Source organism: Rattus norvegicus, unplaced genomic scaffold (assembly GCF_021556685.1).
Source record: "Rattus norvegicus strain SHRSP/BbbUtx unplaced genomic scaffold, alternate assembly SHRSP_T2T unassigned-0000092, whole genome shotgun sequence".
NCBI classification, from domain to species: domain Eukaryota; kingdom Metazoa; phylum Chordata; class Mammalia; order Rodentia; family Muridae; genus Rattus; species Rattus norvegicus.
This window is the reverse complement of record NW_028238825.1, coordinates 1,243-20,000: the sequence shown is the minus strand read 5'-3', so window position 1 is coordinate 20,000 and position 18,758 is coordinate 1,243. Positions and strand designations below refer to the sequence as shown.

The 18,758-nt window shown below is 45.1% G+C and overlaps 1 long non-coding RNA gene across 2 annotated transcripts in view; it reads left to right on the top strand.

The window, feature by feature from the left end:
- Positions 1–2,488, top strand: part of LOC147997646 (uncharacterized) — a 19,025-nt gene extending 16,537 nt beyond the window's left edge. For both annotated transcript variants that reach the window (XR_015647653.1, XR_015647654.1), the window contains exons 2-3: positions 1,159–1,357; positions 2,263–2,488. This is a non-coding gene — a long non-coding RNA (uncharacterized LOC147997646). The remainder of the gene's footprint in view (positions 1–1,158; positions 1,358–2,262) is intronic.
- Positions 2,489–18,758: the final 16,270 nt, after the last annotated feature.

Sequence of the window (18,758 nt, the reverse complement as noted above, 5' to 3'; positions counted from 1 at the left end):
TCATATATATATATATACACACACACACACACACACACACACACACACACACACACACACACACACACACACACACACACACATAAACTCTTTCCTCTGAGCTTCTCAGAGGTCGACCAGTACTCCCTGCCGGGACTCTGTCTTTTTTTTTTTTTTTCCTCTTGAGGGAGGTCGACCAGATGTCTGAAGTATCCGGCGACGAGCGCCCTCGCAAGGCTTTGGACTTTTTTTTTTTAATAAAATCTATCTATCTATCTATCTATCTATCTATCTATCTATCTATCTATCTATCTATCTATCTGTATCCATGTATATCTTTCTTTCTTCTGAGATTCTCGGAGGTCGACCAGTAGTCCCGACGGCACTTTGCCTTTGATGATCCCTCTCCAATTGTCCTAGGTCGACCAGATGTCCCTAACATATGGCGACGTGTAGTTTACTCGATCCACCTGGTATTGACTTCTGGCTCTTTTTTTTCAATTTATTAATGATATATCTATAATATATAATATATAATATATAAAATATATTATATATCGACCAGTTGGAAAACGAGGTCGACTAGTTGTCCTATGCCTTACATACAAAGCAGTGACTGGTACTTGCAGTACTATGATTTTTTTGTTTTTGTTTCTTTCTCTTTTTTTTCGGAGCTGGGGGACCGAACCCAGGGCCTTGCGCTTGCTAGCTAGGCAAGCACTCTACCACTGACCAACTGAGCTAAATCCCCAACCCCAGTACTATGTTTCCGCCCCCCCCCCCCTTTGGTTTACATTCAATCTCTCTCTCTCTCTCTCTCTCTCTCTCTCTCTCTCTCTCTCTCTCTCTCTCTCTCTGTGTGTGTGTGTGTGACAGGGGAGGGTCGGCCAGTTGTCCCTTCCATTATAAGCAAACTGAAGGTATCAATTGGTCAGCTGAATAGTTCTCTGCTTTCCATTGTTCTCACCATCTCTCCAGTCGTATTTTTTATAAATATTGAATATTAAATATATGTGTGTGTGGGGGGGGGTGTGGCTGTGTGTGCATGAGTTCCTAGGTACGAACCTGAGGGAGGGAGGGAGGGAGGAGGGAAGGAAGGGAGGGAGGGAGGGAGGGAAGGAAGGTCGACCAGTCAGCCTCCTTTCTTTTTTTTAAAAGTTATTTCCTCTTCTTTTCCAGAATTATTTATTTTGTGACTATGAGTACACTGTAACTATCTTCAGACACACCAGAAGAAGGCCTCATCCCATTACCGATGGTTGGGAGCCACCATGTGCTTGCTGGGGATTGAAAACTCAGGACCTCTGGAGGAGCGGCCAGGGCTCTTAACCGCTGAGACATCTCTCCAGCCCTCTTTTTCCAGTTTTAAATAAGCCTCGTTAGTTGAGCGATCTGGGGAGTTGCTTTTCTTTCCAATTTGTGTGTGGGGGGGGGGCAGCAATGGATCCAGTATCCAATTCCCCTTTCTCTCGATAACATCTTATTACAGTAAGATGGCTCGATTTCATTTGCAATTACTTTCTTATTCTAGACGAAGGTTGATGAATAAATCTTCTTGTCGCTCCATGAAGGAGGGAATAAAATAATATTTGGCTAGGTCTATATTCCTTCATTTTTATTTCTCTTTGTTTCTTGTCCTTTCTTTAAAAGAAAGAGGTCAACAAATCGGTGTGTACCACCACCACCACCACCACCACCACCACCACCACCACCACCACCACCACCACCACCACCACCACCGAGTTGTAGGGATCCATTATGGGCCCCTGTCTGTCTGCCTGTCTGATTCATTCGTGTTTATTTAAACGTCCTCCAATGATGGTTGTGCAGTGAAAGAAATGCGTGCCCGAGCTCGAGCTCGTGCGCAAACACACACACACACACACACACACACACACACACACACACACACACCACACGGGGGGGGGGCAATGGGGGGTGAGGAGGAGGAGGAGGAGGAGGAGGATGAGGAGGAGGAAAGCTTGGGTTGGGTGGTTTGAGGATTTGAAGGTTTAGCCCTGCAATGTTCCTTACAACTTAAAAACTTTGTGACACACAAAGCGATATTCATTTTCTCCTTCTACTTTTCACTCTGTAGACCAAGATGGCAGACTATATCAGCCTTTGTGGAATGTGACCTTGTATTGCTTTGCCCTACTCTGCTCTGCTCTGCTCTGCTCTGCTCAACTTAACAGACGTGTTTTTGCTTTTGTTTATGATTTTTGCTTGCTTGCTTGCTCGCTCGCTCCCATGACTTGACTGTGGTTTCCCTTTCTATTACAGCACGGTGACCAGACTGCCTTGGGGTAATCAGAAAGGAGGCCAGAAGCAGTCTTTTTTCTGACGCACTGAGACTACATACCAGCCGATTTGGAGGAAAAGATATCCCTCTCTCCCTCCCTCCCTCCCTCCCTCCCTCCCTCCCTCCCTCCCTCCCTCCCTCCCTCCCTCCTTGACCCATTTTCCCTCTTTCCCGATACACTCAATAAATTTAAAGTAAATCAATGAATCAAGTCTCTAGTAATTTATTTGTTGGGATTTATTTGTTGGAAATTATCCCTCCACACCTTCGCCCCTCCCCCCACCACTCGAGGATGTCTCCCTGGGGGGGGGGCGGGGGGGTTGGGTGGACTCGTGTAGGCATACCTCTCCTCCCTTGGCTTTCCGGTCCACTTCGCTCCAGCATACCTAACTCTTTGGAAATGGTAATAGAGTTCATGACACACCCTCACAGAGAGAGGAAGAGTCCGATCGTTCACTGATTCGCTCTCACCCAGCCTCGCCCTGACAGCTCAGGCATGTCTAAATCCGAATGTGGGCAATATTTACATGACTTGACTTGGTGCTTCTAACTTTTTCTCTCTCTTTTTTTTTTTTTCTTCTTTAGTATTTTTTTCTTTACCCTACAAACAGCACACTGCAGCTGTCTTCGGACACACAGCAGATCGATCCCATAACAGAGGGTTGTGAGCCACCATGGGAATAGAACTCAGGACCTCTGGAAGAACACAGTCAGAACTCTTAACTGCTGACTCCATTATTTCCGATTAATGTTTAATGTTTATTTTATTTTATTTTATTTTATTTTCGGAGCTGGGGACCGAACCCAGGGCCTTGTGCTTCCTAGGCAAGCGCTCTACCACTGAGCTAAATCCCCAACCCCAATGTTTAATGTTTAAATAAATAAACCTTGTAAAGAAATTAAGCATCTTAAAACCATAGGCATGTGCATCCCCTCCTCATTCGTTCATTCCCTCGCTCATTCATTCATTCATTCATTCAGACAGACAGACAGACAGACAGACAGACAGACAGACAGCAACCAAAGTCTAGCCTTTAACAAAGCAAGAAAGCATACCCTGCGGGACGCACAGATGAATTCCTGAGGCTTACCCTGCAGAGCTTACATGAGGCTTAGTAAAGGACTGACCTGACAACAGCTACCTACATACGTTGAAAAGTCTACCTGGTATTGACGGATGATGACAAACTGTATGTGTGATACAAAACTGTATGTGTGGTTCCCCTTATAACTCATCTCGAAGAGCCCAGCTGTTGGGGCTCGTTCTTTTGGGGGGAAATGGAGGCTTTTCATCTTTCCCAAAGCTCCTCCTAGATCCTTTCTGTCCATCTGTCCATCCGTCCGTCCGTCCGTCTGTCCGTCCGTCCGTCCATCAAATTCTACCCTAGGCCTGCCCTTAGGTTGGTGGTCGTCCATTGAGTGCTAGTGACTTCTGACTTGTCTCTGTCTTCCCCTCTGAGAACTGTATTTAGATCTGATGCAGGCACGCAGGCAGGCAGGCAGGCAGGCAGGCAGGCAGGCAGGCAGGCAGGCAGGCCCTCCCTCGTTTTGAAACAGACAGACAGACAGACAGACAGACAGACCAAAGGGTCAATGACTGACTGCACTTAAAGGGGCTGTTGACTCCTCTTTGGAGTTACCGCTGTTTAAAACTTGCTTGATAAAATAAAGTCATCGAATCCAAACTACGCAAAGGGGACACTATAACAAATTACGACTGCTTGTGTATATAGAAAACAGGGTTTTTTCTTTCCCTTATTCCATTATGTATGTTTGCTTTTCTTCAAGAATAAAACCGGCTAGGTGGTGCCTCGGAGACTTTATTTTTTTTTCCCCCCAGGAGTCCCTTCGGGCCCTGCCAGCGGGAGCCTGGACCTCTGAGGCCAGAGAGGGTGTGCTGTATCCCCGGCTCGCTCCCTCCCTCCTGGGATCAATCTAAAAAATGGACAGTTTTGGACACAAGCTTAAGTAATGTTCAGCTCATTCATGCAAGAGAGGTGTAGGAAGGACAACACCCCCACCCCCACCCCCACCCCCACCCCTACCCCCACCCGACCAAATAATACCCTAACCAATAAAAACTAGCTCCTTACTCCTCCGCCTGAGGATTTCTGCGGTCTCATGGTTTGTTCTTGGTTGTTGTTGTTGTTGTTGTTGTTGTTGTTGTTGTTTTGTTTTGTTTTGTTTTGTTTTGTTTTGTGTTTTTCAGACTTTAAGACAAATGTAGGGGTTGGGGATTTAGCTCAGTGGTAGACCGCTTGCCTAGGAAGCACAAGGCCCCGGGTTCGGTCCTCAGCTCCGAAGAAAAAGGAAGAAAAAAACAAAAACAATAAGACAAATGCTTGTTGTGATTCTCATTTCATTTCAAGGCTGCTATTCTCTAAATCAGAAGGACTCCCTTACAATTCTTCATGGGTAAACTTGCTTTACATCCCTGACATCAACAACAAAAAGAATTCAGAAAGTGGTGATGGACCAATCTGTTTGGGTGTTTCTTGCCTGCTTGACCTTGACTCGCACAAGAGAGCATAGAGAATAAAATAAAGTAGGTGGATGGAGAGATGGCACCGTCGTTAAGAGCACTGATTGCTCTTACAGCGGTCCTGAGTTCAATACCCAGCCAACACATGGCGGCTTGCAACCATCTGTAATTGTCAATCATGCCCTCTTCTGGGGTGTCTGAAGACACCTACAGGGTACTCGAATAGACATAAAACAAACAAACAAACAAACAAATCTTTAACAATTAAAAACAAAAAGAATAAAATAAAGCGAAGGACCCGCCTTGGAGACCTGCCCGGTATTGCTCCAGAGTCTACTTTTTAAAACACAGAGATAGGGGTTGGGGTTTTAGCTCAGTGGTAGAGTCCTTGCCTAGCAAGCTCAAGGACCTGGGTTCAGTCCTCAGCTCTGGGGGAAGAAAAAAAATACACACACACACACACACACACACACACACACACACACACACACACACATATAGATAGATAGATAGATAGAGAGAGAGAGAGAGAGAGAGAGAGAGAGAGAGAGAGAGTTTGACAGCAATAAAAAACAAAACAAAACCACTTTAAAATACAGAGATGTAAGGATACTCAGAGGGCTCAGAGGAAGCAACCAAGTGTTTGTTATATGGGTGCCAACAATATGGTTCATCTCTTCTTCTCTTCCACGTGGCATGGTGGCCAAGGTGGTGGGGAAACCACACAGTGAAAGGAATTGAACTACAGCACACAAGCAAGTCTCCCTCCCAGACATGAATAAAACTGAAATTAGGCTAAATGTACAATGAAAGGAAGCCAGGTGTTCGTGCATGTCTTTATTTCCATCATTCAAGAGGCAGAGGTGTTTAGAACTGTGTCTCTGTGAGATAGAGGAAGGCAGGCAGGCAGGCAGGCAGGCAGGCAGGCAGGCAGGCAGGCAGGCAGGCCTGATCTAGGTACTGATTTCCAGGTCTATGTGCAGACACCCCTGACTCAAATAAAGGAGTGAAAAGGAAAAAAAAAAATACAATTCACCTGGAAGGGTCAGCCAGCCATCAGATGCAGTGAACTAGAAAATTGGGATTCTCAACTGAGGCCTGTTCCCTCCCTCCCTCCCTCCCTCCCTCCCTCCCTCCCTTCCTTCCTTCCTTCCTGGCTTACAGACAGCCAGGTCCAAGCCCAAAAGAGTCCAGCAAGGAGCTTAGAGACTATGAGAGAGTGCACAGGTGTTCTAGGGAGGAATCAGCTCACCACCCAGCATCCCCATTTGGGTTCTTGTGCAATCGACACAGGGAGATTGACAATCTGGAATTTAGTGAGAAATCAAACAAGGGACACAGAATGCAAAATATTTATTTACACAGCAAGTGGGTCAGTTGGATTAGCAAGCTAGGACACCCACCCCCGACCCCATCCCAGCCCCCTACCACTGCCGGGTCTCCCTTCCTTGTTATCCCTTTCTCATGCCTCCCTCAATATGGGCACACAGGACCAGGAACATGTTTCTCTCAAAAACGCGTTTTCTGCTGTGAACTCAGTCTGGCAGAGAGTGAGTGGGTGAAGGATCCCTAAAGACCAGAGGGTTTATTAGAGGAAGGCTACCTCACAGTGTTCTTCACACCAGGAACAACAACAACAACAACAACAACAACAACAACAACAACAACAACAACAACAGCAGCAGCAACAGCAACAGCAACAATGAATCAACAAATGGTGGACAGGAGATGAGCAGGGATGCTGGGGGGATGGGAGGGAGGGTAGGGCTGGTGAATCTGCACCTCCCTGAAGGTCTGCCTGTGAAATACTGGTTGATATATGCCTAGTTGAGGACAATATTCCCCTCTCCTGTGGTTTTCAATGGGAGATGACTTCATTGCCAGAGACTATGGAATTGTTTCCATTTTCCCCTTCAAGAACTGTGTTTAGATCTGTTACAGACAGGCTCTGGGTTTTGAAACAAACAAACAAACACACACACACACACACACACACACACAACGAGAGAGAGAGAGAGAGAGAGAGAGAGAGAGAGAATAGAGAAAAACAGAGACAGACACAAGAGAATTTGATCTCTCTCTCTCTCTCTCTCTCTCTCTCTCTCTCTCTCTCTCTCTCTCTTTCTCTCCCCCTCCCCCCTCCCCTAGTTTCTCAGACTGGGTTTCTCTGTATTCGTCTGTAGGGCGGGAAGGACTGAAACTCTCAGATTCACCTTTCTCTGCCTCCCTAGTGCTGCTTTGATGGTAGTTTGGGGAGATTGGGATAGGAAGTAAAAAAGCTTGAGTGCTGATATCAAAGCCTCCCCTCCCCCCCACATGCATGCATGCATACACACACACACACACACACACACACACACACACACACACACCCCTACCTGTCTCCTTCACACAGTTATTAAAAACTTTTTAACTGTGATCTAGAAAGTGTCTAGATCATAGCTTCAGAGTCAGCACATCCTCTCCATACAGAAGACACTGACTGACTGACTGACTGACTGACTGACTGACTGACTGACTGACGGACGGACGGACGGACACACACACACACACACACACACACACACACACACACAAATACATATTTATATATTTAAAATGATGCTTAAAAAAAACCCGTCTTCCTGTATAACGGAGGTTTAAAGGGAATCTGGCTGACAGCACGTTTTTGTGGTGTTTTAATTCCTTTTTTTTTTTTTTAACCAAATAGGAGGGAGATCTGTTGTCCCTTTTATTAAAAGCCAAAGTATTAAGTGGCGAGCCGATGTTTCAACTTTCACCATTCTGTTCCTTTCACCAAAAAGAGGGGGTTCTTTGGCTTTTCCTTTCCTTTTTGAAACAAAACGAAAGGAGGAGCTCGACCAGTTGGCCTAGCTTCCCTGTTCCTTTTCCCTCTTCCATGGTATGCTCGATGAAATAAAGTAAACAAATGAAGTTTCTAGTTATGTATTTGTTTGGGAGACCCGAACTATCTCTCAAGAGAGAGTTGCGGGTGTTGGGGATTTAGCTCAGTGGTAGAGCGCTTGCCTAGCAAGCGCAAGGCCCTGGGTTCGGTCCCCAGCTACGGAAAAAAAAAAAAAAAAAAAAAGAAAAAAAAAAAAGAAAGAAAGAAAGAAAGAAAGAAAGAAAGAAAGAAAAGAAAAAAAGAAAAGGAAAAAAAAACGAGAGAGTTGCATCTCCCCGCCGCCCCCCCCCACACAAGGCCTCCTCCCTGTATGTGGGGGGAGGGGGAGGGGTGGACAGGAGCTAGCTGAGAGGGGGTGGGGTGGGGCGGGGCTGGAGAATATGCAGGTTCCTGAAGGTCAGTCGGGGAAGTACTGCTGCTGCCCTAGCACGCTTCAGTGCCTCTTTAGAGTTTAGAGTTTTCTAAAGTTTTCTGCCTGAAATCAGCGAGTGATGATTTCACTGTGAAATGATGTCTGATCATCGCTCTCGCTGTCCTGTCAGGGCTCCGGCTCCTGGCAAATGTCTGACTGAAGGAAACCTTAGTTAGACTCACACCCAGCTGTTTGGAAATGGTAATGGAGTTGATAGCACACCCTGGGGGAAAGAGGCAGACTCCCTTTTTGCTCACTCTCAATTCCCAGCCTCGCCCTGCCAGCTCGGGGATTTCTAAGTAAGGGTGAATCTGGACCATATATGTACAGGGTTTGGCGTTTCTGATTCATGTTTAATGTTTAGTTAAATAAAGCTTGTCAAGGGCTGGAGAGATGGCTCCGAGGTTAAGAGCACTCACCGCTCTGCTCTTCCAGAGGTCCTGAGTTCGATTCCACAGAAACCACATGGTGGCTCACAACCCTCTGCAAAGGGATATCCCATGCACTCTACTGCCCTGTGTATGTGAAAAGGGCTTTAGTGTACTCAATGTAAGTGAAAATAAATAAGTAAACCTTTAAAAGAATGAAACAAAATGAAGCTTGCAAAGAAATTGAGCATCTTAAAATGCCAGGCACGTTTATCCGCTCCTTTTATTTTATTTCGTGTGTGGATCACATAACCACAGAGGTGGTTCCCCTTCCCTTAACCTCGACAGCCCAACTGGGACAGAAGTGCAAACTATCATCTACCTATCTGGGAGTGGAGTGGTTGGATACAGGGAGATGGAGCATTTGCAGTTAGTAAAGTTCTGATGTCGGTTTTTATTTCCTTTCATTTTTGGATAGATATCGGGAGCCTTTTTTTTTTTTAAGTACAAATTTTGTTTTCTGTGCAACATTCTGATCATAGTTTCCCATCGCAAAGCTCTTTCCAGATCCTTCCTCCCCATCCACCACCCCGTACTAACCCAGGCCTGCCCTTAGATGTGGTTGATGCATACCCAGGTGAGTCTCCATTGGAGAAAGGACGATATTCCCATCTCCTATGACTGTCAATGGCCGATGACCTAAATGCCAGTGACTTCGGACTTGACTCCATTTTCCCCTCTGAGAACTGGGTTTGGATCTGTTGAACGCAGGCAGGCCCTCGGTTTTGAAACAAACAAACAAACAAACAAACAAACAAACAAACAAACAAACACACCAAAAAATATTTAAAGCAGGCAACAACTGCCTGCACGCCAAGAGACTGTTGACTCCTCTTTGGAGATAGTACGATGTGAAACTTGCTTAATACAGTAGAGTCCACACAACACAAAGGGAACACTTTAACAAATTATGAAGGAGAGAGGGGGGGGGTATGTTTATCTACCTCCTCTTGTTTCTCAGACTAGAGATTTCATCTTCCTCTGTCTCTCGAGTGCTGGTGGCTTTGCTGCTGGTTTGGGGGGGGGGGGTTGGGATAGGGATAGGAAGAGAAAAGGCTTGAGTGCTGATTTTAAAGCTCTCTCTCTCTCTAAAGCTCTCTCTCTCTAAAGCTCTCTCTCTCTCTCCCCCCCTCCTTCTCTCTCTCTTTACACACACACACACACACACACACACACACACACACACACACACACACACACACACACTGGAGAGGAAGACAGGAAGACCTATCTAGATGCAACGTGAAGAAGGCCTATGTCAGATGAGTTAATGGCTAGGGAACTGTTAGCTGGCTAGTCTGCCATTTTGTTGCAGTTGCTAGTATTATAAGGACACTTTCTCATTGGTTGTTTCTGCTGTTGCTGCCAGAATTCATTACATATTCTGTTAGGCTCTTCTGTGTGATAACACACTCAGAAACCGAACACTGTAGGAGTCAGTCTAACTGCTTTCTTTGTTGTCTAGTTACCCGCAATAATCTTGGACCTGAACTGAACACCCAGCAGCACTTCCCGCACCCACCCATGTATAAGCTTTTATAACCTGGACCACCAACACTAGAGCGACAGGGCAGACAGAGACTATTTGGAACCGGACTTCCATTTTGAGTTTTTGTTTGTGTTCTTGTTTTTTTCTCCTGTCCTGTCCTGTCCTGTCCTGTCCTGTCCTGTCCTGTCCTCTCTGTCTGTCTGTCTGTCTGTCTGTCTGTCTGTCTGTCTGTAAATCCACACATATAGTTCTTTCCACATCTTATATCTCAAAACAAATAATGCTTGCTGTGATCCTCATTTCATTCAAGGGTACTACTCTCTAGACCAGAGGAGCCCCCTTACAATTCTCCACAGGTAGTGATGACCGGAGTGTTCAGTGCGACTAAGCAGGAATTATATGGTTGCCGCCATTATGCTTGATCTTACCGAAGGTAGGGTTGCGGGGCATGGTTGCCACGATGGCGACCAGTAGACCGTGATTGAGGAGACGGAACAATAATTAACCTACAATTCTCCCTCTCGGTCAACTGTTTCTCTGTCACTCTCTGTCTCTCTTCCCTCCTTCCCTCCCCCGTCTCTCAGACCTGAATGAGCATTGGAACTAAAGTAAATGTACATGTGAAAAGAAGCCAGGTGTGGTGCTGCATGTCTTTGATTGCATCACTTGAGAGGTGAAGGTGGGTAGAACTCTGTGAGCAGGCTGCAGACCTGATCCAGGTACTGATTTCCAGGGCTTTTGTGCAAAGACCCCTGACTCAACTAAAGAAATGAGGAGGAAAATAAAGAAACAGATACAATTAACTTGGAATAAACCAAACAAACTAAGAAAAAGGAAAGGCAGTAATGGAGTGGCCTGGCTTACAGAGGAGGGGCAGACATTTATCTGCCATTGCCTCCTCGGTTGAACACACAAACACACGCATGGGGGAGGGGGGAGAGACAGAGACAGAGAGAGACAGAGAGACAGAGAGAGGAAGAGAGACAGAGACAGGGAGACAGAGAGAGAGACAGACACAGAGAGAGAGAGACAGACAGACAGAGACAGAGAGACACAGAAAATTCGATCTCTCTCTCTCTCTCTCTCTCTCTCTCTCTCTCTCTCTCTCTCTCATCACAGGCTGAGCTCAGGGACAGTGAGTTCCACACTCACTCAGAGAAAAACTCTGTCTCCAGTCACCCTCACCCACACGCCTTCAAAATGATCCATTGTACTATTTTAGATTTATGTCTGAGGAGCCCCTCTCCCTCCGCCTCCTCCTGTTACGTTGTAGAAACGTTTAATCCCAAACAGGGCTTCTCTCCTACCCTGCCTTGATGATTCTGTTCCTGGATAAAAGATACACAAGCTTTATTATCTACAGGAAGCCTTAAATAGCACTAGAAGACCTGGGCAGGCAGATATCTACCCTCTAGGTTGTTAGTTTTGGGGGTTTTGTTTGTTTGTTTGTTTTTGTGTTTTTTGTTGTTGTTTTTAATTTTTTTAGATTTGTTTTTTATTTATCTGAGTATGCTGCAGTTATCTTCAGACACACCAGAAGAGATCAATCAGATCTCATTACAGATGGTTGTGAGCCACCATGTGGTTGCTGGCAATTGAACTCAGGACGTCTGGAAGAGCAGTCAGTGCTCTTAACCGCTGAGCCATCTCTCCAGCCCCTGTTGTTGTTTTTTGTTTTGGTCAAAAACCTGGATTCTCGGGGTTGGGGATTTAGCTCAGTGGTAGAGCGCTTGCCTAGCAAGCGCAAGGCCCTGGGAAGAGCAAGGTCCCCAGCTCCGGAAAAAAAGAAAAGAGGAAGAAAAAACAAACAAAACAAACAAAACAAAAAAAAACCCTCTGGATTCTCAGGAGCTGTGTGGTGTGTCCTCTTATGTTCTGGTGCCCTCTTCTGGCATGCAGACATATAGGAATCAGAGAGAGCCCACATTTTTGTCCAGGAACAAACAAACTGCCAAACTGCCAAACAAACAACAAAGGATTGTAGGTTTTGACTGGCTCTGTAGGTTTCAGAGAAAGGCAGGGCAGACCTCTGTGAGTTTGGGACTAGACTACTCTACCGAGCAAGTTCCAGGGAGGGATTCCACAGGAGCACAGTGGACTGGACAAAATTTTGACTTTGTAATTTTATTTTTTGCCCAATTGGGATTTATGATTTGATTGTCACAAAACTTATACCTTTCATTTTATTTTATTTTCGGCCAAAATTTCATTTTCAGTTTCACTTCCGATTTAACTTTTAATTTCTTGTCGCGCTTATGTTCGGATCGAGTTAATTCTCTGGGGAGCTGTGCCCTTGCCACTGGTGCTGGCAGAAGGGGATCCCGAGATCTAGAGGTTCTGTGTGGTGGGCTGTGTGGCAGAGGAAAAAAATGAAATTAAGAACATATATAAATCTATGGATTTGTATAAGGAGAAACGTATGGTATGGTGGGAAGATGTAAGGGAGAGAAAAATAAAAAATAGATAGATAGATAGATAGATAGATAGATAGATAGATAGATAGATAGATAGAGTGATTCATGCTCCCAGCCTCCTATGTACAGAGTTCCCCGAGGCGTTTTTACTCGCCAAATAAAGACTGCGGTGTTTCCCAACACACCATGTGAATGTCCGTGGCTGTCGAAATTATTTCATTTATGTTTTTCACGTTTGTCGTCCGTGTCACTTCAAGGCCATTGTGACTTCAGTCTTGTTATTGATTCATATATGCTTTCTATTTCTTTTCATTTTTCAAAACCTTTTTGTCTAAATTGTATTTGTCATTCACCTTGATTTAAACATTTATTAAAGTCCAGTTTGCCATTTATTCGTATTTACTCGTATTTTATTATTATTTTATAAATTTATTCCATCATTTCGTTTCAGTCGTCTATATTTGCCCTTCATCTCGTTCCCGCTTTTCTTTTTTTTTCTTTTTTCTTTTTTCTTTTTTCAGAGCTGGGGACTGAATCCAGGGCCTTGCATTTGCTAGGCAAGCACTCTACCACAGAGCTAAATCCCCAACCCCGTCGTTCCCACTTTATGTCTGTTAACATTTAATTGTTTTATCTCCCTTGTCCTTCTGTGTCCCTCGTCTTAATTTCTGCTTTATTGTTTTCTTTTTTTTTTAAATTTATTTATTTAACGCATGTGAGTACACTGTAGCTGTCTTCAGACACACCAGAAGAGGGCATCAGGTCTCATTACAGATGGTTGTGAGCCACCATGTGGTTGCTGGGATTTGAACTCAGGACCTCTGGGAGAGCGGTCAGTGCTCTTAACCGCTGAGCCATCTCTCCATCCCATCTGTTTTATTGTTTACATCGCACTTACTCTGTTTTTATGGCGATCTATTAACTTTTTTCCATGTCAGTCGTCGGTATCTGTTGATCACCTTGATTTTTTTTTTTTCTTTTTTCTTTTTTTCGGAGCTGGGGACCGAACCCAGGGCCTTACTCTTGCTAGGCAAGCGCTCTACCACTGAGCTAAATCCCCAACCCCGATCACCTTGATTTTTGTTTTATTGTTTATTCACATTGACTCTTTATTCATTATTATTTTTAAGTAAAATAAAATAAATAAAATTTAAATATGGTAAAAATATTTGTTAAACAGATATTAAAAGGGAGGTCTACAGCAGATTTTTAAACTAACGGGCACACACACACACACACACACACACACACACACACACACACACACACACAAATTTCTCCCAGAGGTCCTGAGTTCAATTACCAGCAACCACAAGGTGGCTGACAACCATCTGTAATGGGATCTGATGCTCTCTTCTGGTGTGTCTGAAAATAGCTACAGTGTACTCTTACGCATAAATAAAATAAATAAATCTTTAAAAAAAATAAAATAAAATATGAGGTTGGCTCTCTTTGCTCCTCTCTTTGCTCTTTTGCTCTTCCTCTCTTCCCCTCTTCCCCTTTGTCCCTTCTCTCCCCATTCCCCTCCCAAATTCTCTCCACGTGCTCATGACTGGCCTTTACTCTCTTCTTCTACCTTTCTTCTCTCATTAAACCTCTCCGTGGAGGGGGAGGGGTGTGTGTGTGAGTGGGGGGAGGGGGGAATGAGGTTGACCAGTCTTCCTGTGTAACAGAGGTTTAAAAGGAGGCTGGTCGACAAAACGTTTTTTTGTGGTTTTTATCTCTCTCTCTCTCTCTCTCTCTCTCTCTCTCTCTCTCTCTCTCTCTCTCTTTCTCTCTCTCTTAATCAACTCGGAAGTCGATCTGCTGTCCCTTTTATTAAAAGCCAAAGTATTAAGTGGCGAGCCGATGTTTCAACTTTCACCATTCTGTTCCTTTCACCAAAAAGAGGGGGTTCTTTGGCTTTTCCTTTCCTTTTTGAAACAAAACGAAAGGAGGAGCTCGACCAGTTGGCCTAGCTTCCCTGTTCCTTTTCCCTCTTCCACGGTATGCTCGATGAAATAAAGTAAATAAATGAAGTTTCTAGTTATGTATTTGTTTGGGAGACCCGAACTCTCTCTCAAGAGAGAGTTGCATCTTCCCGCTGCCGCCCCCCCCCCCCCCACACACACACAAGGCCTCCTCCCTGTATGTGGGGGGAGGGGGAGGGGTGGACAGGAGCTAGCTGAGAGGGGGTGGGGTGGGGCGGGGCTGGAGAATATGCAGGTTCCTGAAGGTCAGTCGGGGAAGTACTGCTGCTGCCCTAGCACGCTTCAGTGCCTCTTTAGAGTTTAGAGTTTTCTAAAGTTTTCTGCCTGAAATCAGCGAGTGATGATTTCACTGTGAAATGATGTCTGATCATCGCTCTCGCTGTCCTGTCAGGGCTCCGGCTCCTGGCAAATGTCTGACTGAAGGAAACCTTAGTTAGACTCACACCCAGCTGTTTGGAAATGGTAATGGAGTTGATAGCACACCCTGGGGGAAAGAGGCAGACTCCCTTTTTGCTCACTCTCAATTCCCAGCCTCGCCCTGCCAGCTCGGGGATTTCTAAGTAAGGGTGAATCTGGACCATATATGTACAGGGTTTGGCGTTTCTGATTCATGTTTAATGTTTAGTTAAATAAAGCTTGTCAAGGGCTGGAGAGATGGCTCCGAGGTTAAGAGCACTCACCGCTCTGCTCTTCCAGAGGTCCTGAGTTCGATTCCACAGAAACCACATGGTGGCTCACAACCCTCTGCAAAGGGATATCCCATGCACTCTACTGCCCTGTGTATGTGAAAAGGGCTTTAGTGTACTCAATGTAAGTGAAAATAAATAAGTAAACCTTTAAAAGAATGAAACAAAATGAAGCTTGCAAAGAAATTGAGCATCTTAAAATGCCAGGCACGTTTATCCGCTCCTTTTATTTTATTTCGTGTGTGGATCACATAACCACAGAGGTGGTTCCCCTTCCCTTAACCTCGACAGCCCAACTGGGACAGAAGTGCAAACTATCATCTACCTATCTGGGAGTGGAGTGGTTGGATACAGGGAGATGGAGCATTTGCAGTTAGTAAAGTTCTGATGTCGGTTTTTATTTCCTTTCATTTTTGGATAGATATCGGGAGCCTTTTTTTTTTTTAAGTACAAATTTTGTTTTCTGTGCAACATTCTGATCATAGTTTCCCATCGCAAAGCTCTTTCCAGATCCTTCCTCCCCATCCACCACCCCGTACTAACCCAGGCCTGCCCTTAGATGTGGTTGATGCATACCCAGGTGAGTCTCCATTGGAGAAAGGACGATATTCCCATCTCCTATGACTGTCAATGGCCGATGACCTAAATGCCAGTGACTTCGGACTTGACTCCATTTTCCCCTCTGAGAACTGGGTTTGGATCTGTTGAACGCAGGCAGGCCCTCGGTTTTGAAACAAACAAACAAACAAACAAACAAACAAACAAACAAACACACCAAAAAATATTTAAAGCAGGCAACAACTGCCTGCACGCCAAGAGACTGTTGACTCCTCTTTGGAGATAGTACGATGTGAAACTTGCTTAATACAGTAGAGTCCACACAACACAAAGGGAACACTTTAACAAATTATGAAGGAGAGAGGGGGGGGGTATGTTTATCTACCTCCTCTTGTTTCTCAGACTAGAGATTTCATCTTCCTCTGTCTCTCGAGTGCTGGTGGCTTTGCTGCTGGTTTGGGGGGGGGGGGTTGGGATAGGGATAGGAAGAGAAAAGGCTTGAGTGCTGATTTTAAAGCTCTCTCTCTCTCTAAAGCTCTCTCTCTCTAAAGCTCTCTCTCTCTCTCCCCCCCTCCTTCTCTCTCTCTTTACACACACACACACACACACACACACACACACACACACACACACACACACACACTGGAGAGGAAGACAGGAAGACCTATCTAGATGCAACGTGAAGAAGGCCTATGTCAGATGAGTTAATGGCTAGGGAACTGTTAGCTGGCTAGTCTGCCATTTTGTTGCAGTTGCTAGTATTATAAGGACACTTTCTCATTGGTTGTTTCTGCTGTTGCTGCCAGAATTCATTACATATTCTGTTAGGCTCTTCTGTGTGATAACACACTCAGAAACCGAACACTGTAGGAGTCAGTCTAACTGCTTTCTTTGTTGTCTAGTTACCCGCAATAATCTTGGACCTGAACTGAACACCCAGCAGCACTTCCCGCACCCACCCATGTATAAGCTTTTATAACCTGGACCACCAACACTAGAGCGACAGGGCAGACAGAGACTATTTGGAACCGGACTTCCATTTTGAGTTTTTGTTTGTGTTCTTGTTTTTTTCTCCTGTCCTGTCCTGTCCTGTCCTGTCCTGTCCTGTCCTGTCCTCTCTGTCTGTCTGTCTGTCTGTCTGTCTGTCTGTCTGTCTGTAAATCCACACATATAGTTCTTTCCACATCTTATATCTCAAAACAAATAATGCTTGCTGTGATCCTCATTTCATTCAAGGGTACTACTCTCTAGACCAGAGGAGCCCCCTTACAATTCTCCACAGGTAGTGATGACCGGAGTGTTCAGTGCGACTAAGCAGGAATTATATGGTTGCCGCCATTATGCTTGATCTTACCGAAGGTAGGGTTGCGGGGCATGGTTGCCACGATGGCGACCAGTAGACCGTGATTGAGGAGACGGAACAATAATTAACCTACAATTCTCCCTCTCGGTCAACTGTTTCTCTGTCACTCTCTGTCTCTCTTCCCTCCTTCCCTCCCCCGTCTCTCAGACCTGAATGAGCATTGGAACTAAAGTAAATGTACATGTGAAAAGAAGCCAGGTGTGGTGCTGCATGTCTTTGATTGCATCACTTGAGAGGTGAAGGTGGGTAGAACTCTGTGAGCAGGCTGCAGACCTGATCCAGGTACTGATTTCCAGGGCTTTTGTGCAAAGACCCCTGACTCAACTAAAGAAATGAGGAGGAAAATAAAGAAACAGATACAATTAACTTGGAATAAACCAAACAAACTAAGAAAAAGGAAAGGCAGTAATGGAGTGGCCTGGCTTACAGAGGAGGGGCAGACATTTATCTGCCATTGCCTCCTCGGTTGAACACACAAACACACGCATGGGGGAGGGGGGAGAGACAGAGACAGAGAGAGACAGAGAGACAGAGAGAGGAAGAGAGACAGAGACAGGGAGACAGAGAGAGAGACAGACACAGAGAGAGAGAGACAGACAGACAGAGACAGAGAGACACAGAAAATTCGATCTCTCTCTCTCTCTCTCTCTCTCTCTCTCTCTCTCTCTCTCTCTCTCTCTCATCACAGGCTGAGCTCAGGGACAGTGAGTTCCACACTCACTCAGAGAAAAACTCTGTCTCCAGTCACCCTCACCCACACGCCTTCAAAATGATCCATTGTACTATTTTAGATTTATGTCTGAGGAGCCCCTCTCCCTCCGCCTCCTCCTGTTACGTTGTAGAAACGTTTAATCCCAAACAGGGCTTCTCTCCTACCCTGCCTTGATGATTCTGTTCCTGGATAAAAGATACACAAGCTTTATTATCTACAGGAAGCCTTAAATAGCACTAGAAGACCTGGGCAGGCAGATATCTACCCTCTAGGTTGTTAGTTTTGGGGGTTTTGTTTGTTTGTTTGTTTTTGTGTTTTTTGTTGTTGTTTTTAATTTTTTTAGATTTGTTTTTTATTTATCTGAGTATGCTGCAGTTATCTTCAGACACACCAGAAGAGATCAATCAGATCTCATTACAGATGGTTGTGAGCCACCATGTGGTTGCTGGCAATTGAACTCAGGACGTCTGGAAGAGCAGTCAGTGCTCTTAACCGCTGAGCCATCTCTCCAGCCCCTGTTGTTGTTTTTTGTTTTGGTCAAAAACCTGGATTCTCGGGGTTGGGGATTTAGCTCAGTGGTAGAGCGCTTGCCTAGCAAGCGCAAGGCCCTGGGAAGAGCAAGGTCCCCAGCTCCGGAAAAAAAGAAAAGAGGAAGAAAAAACAAACAAAACAAACAAAACAAAAAAAAACCCTCTGGATTCTCAGGAGCTGTGTGGTGTGTCCTCTTATGTTCTGGTGCCCTCTTCTGGCATGCAGACATATAGGAATCAGAGAGAGCCCACATTTTTGTCCAGGAACAAACAAACTGCCAAACTGCCAAACAAACAACAAAGGATTGTAGGTTTTGACTGGCTCTGTAGGTTTCAGAGAAAGGCAGGGCAGACCTCTGTGAGTTTGGGACTAGACTACTCTACCGAGCAAGTTCCAGGGAGGGATTCCACAGGAGCACAGTGGACTGGACAAAATTTTGACTTTGTAATTTTATTTTTTGCCCAATTGGGATTTATGATTTGATTGTCACAAAACTTATACCTTTCATTTTATTTTATTTTCGGCCA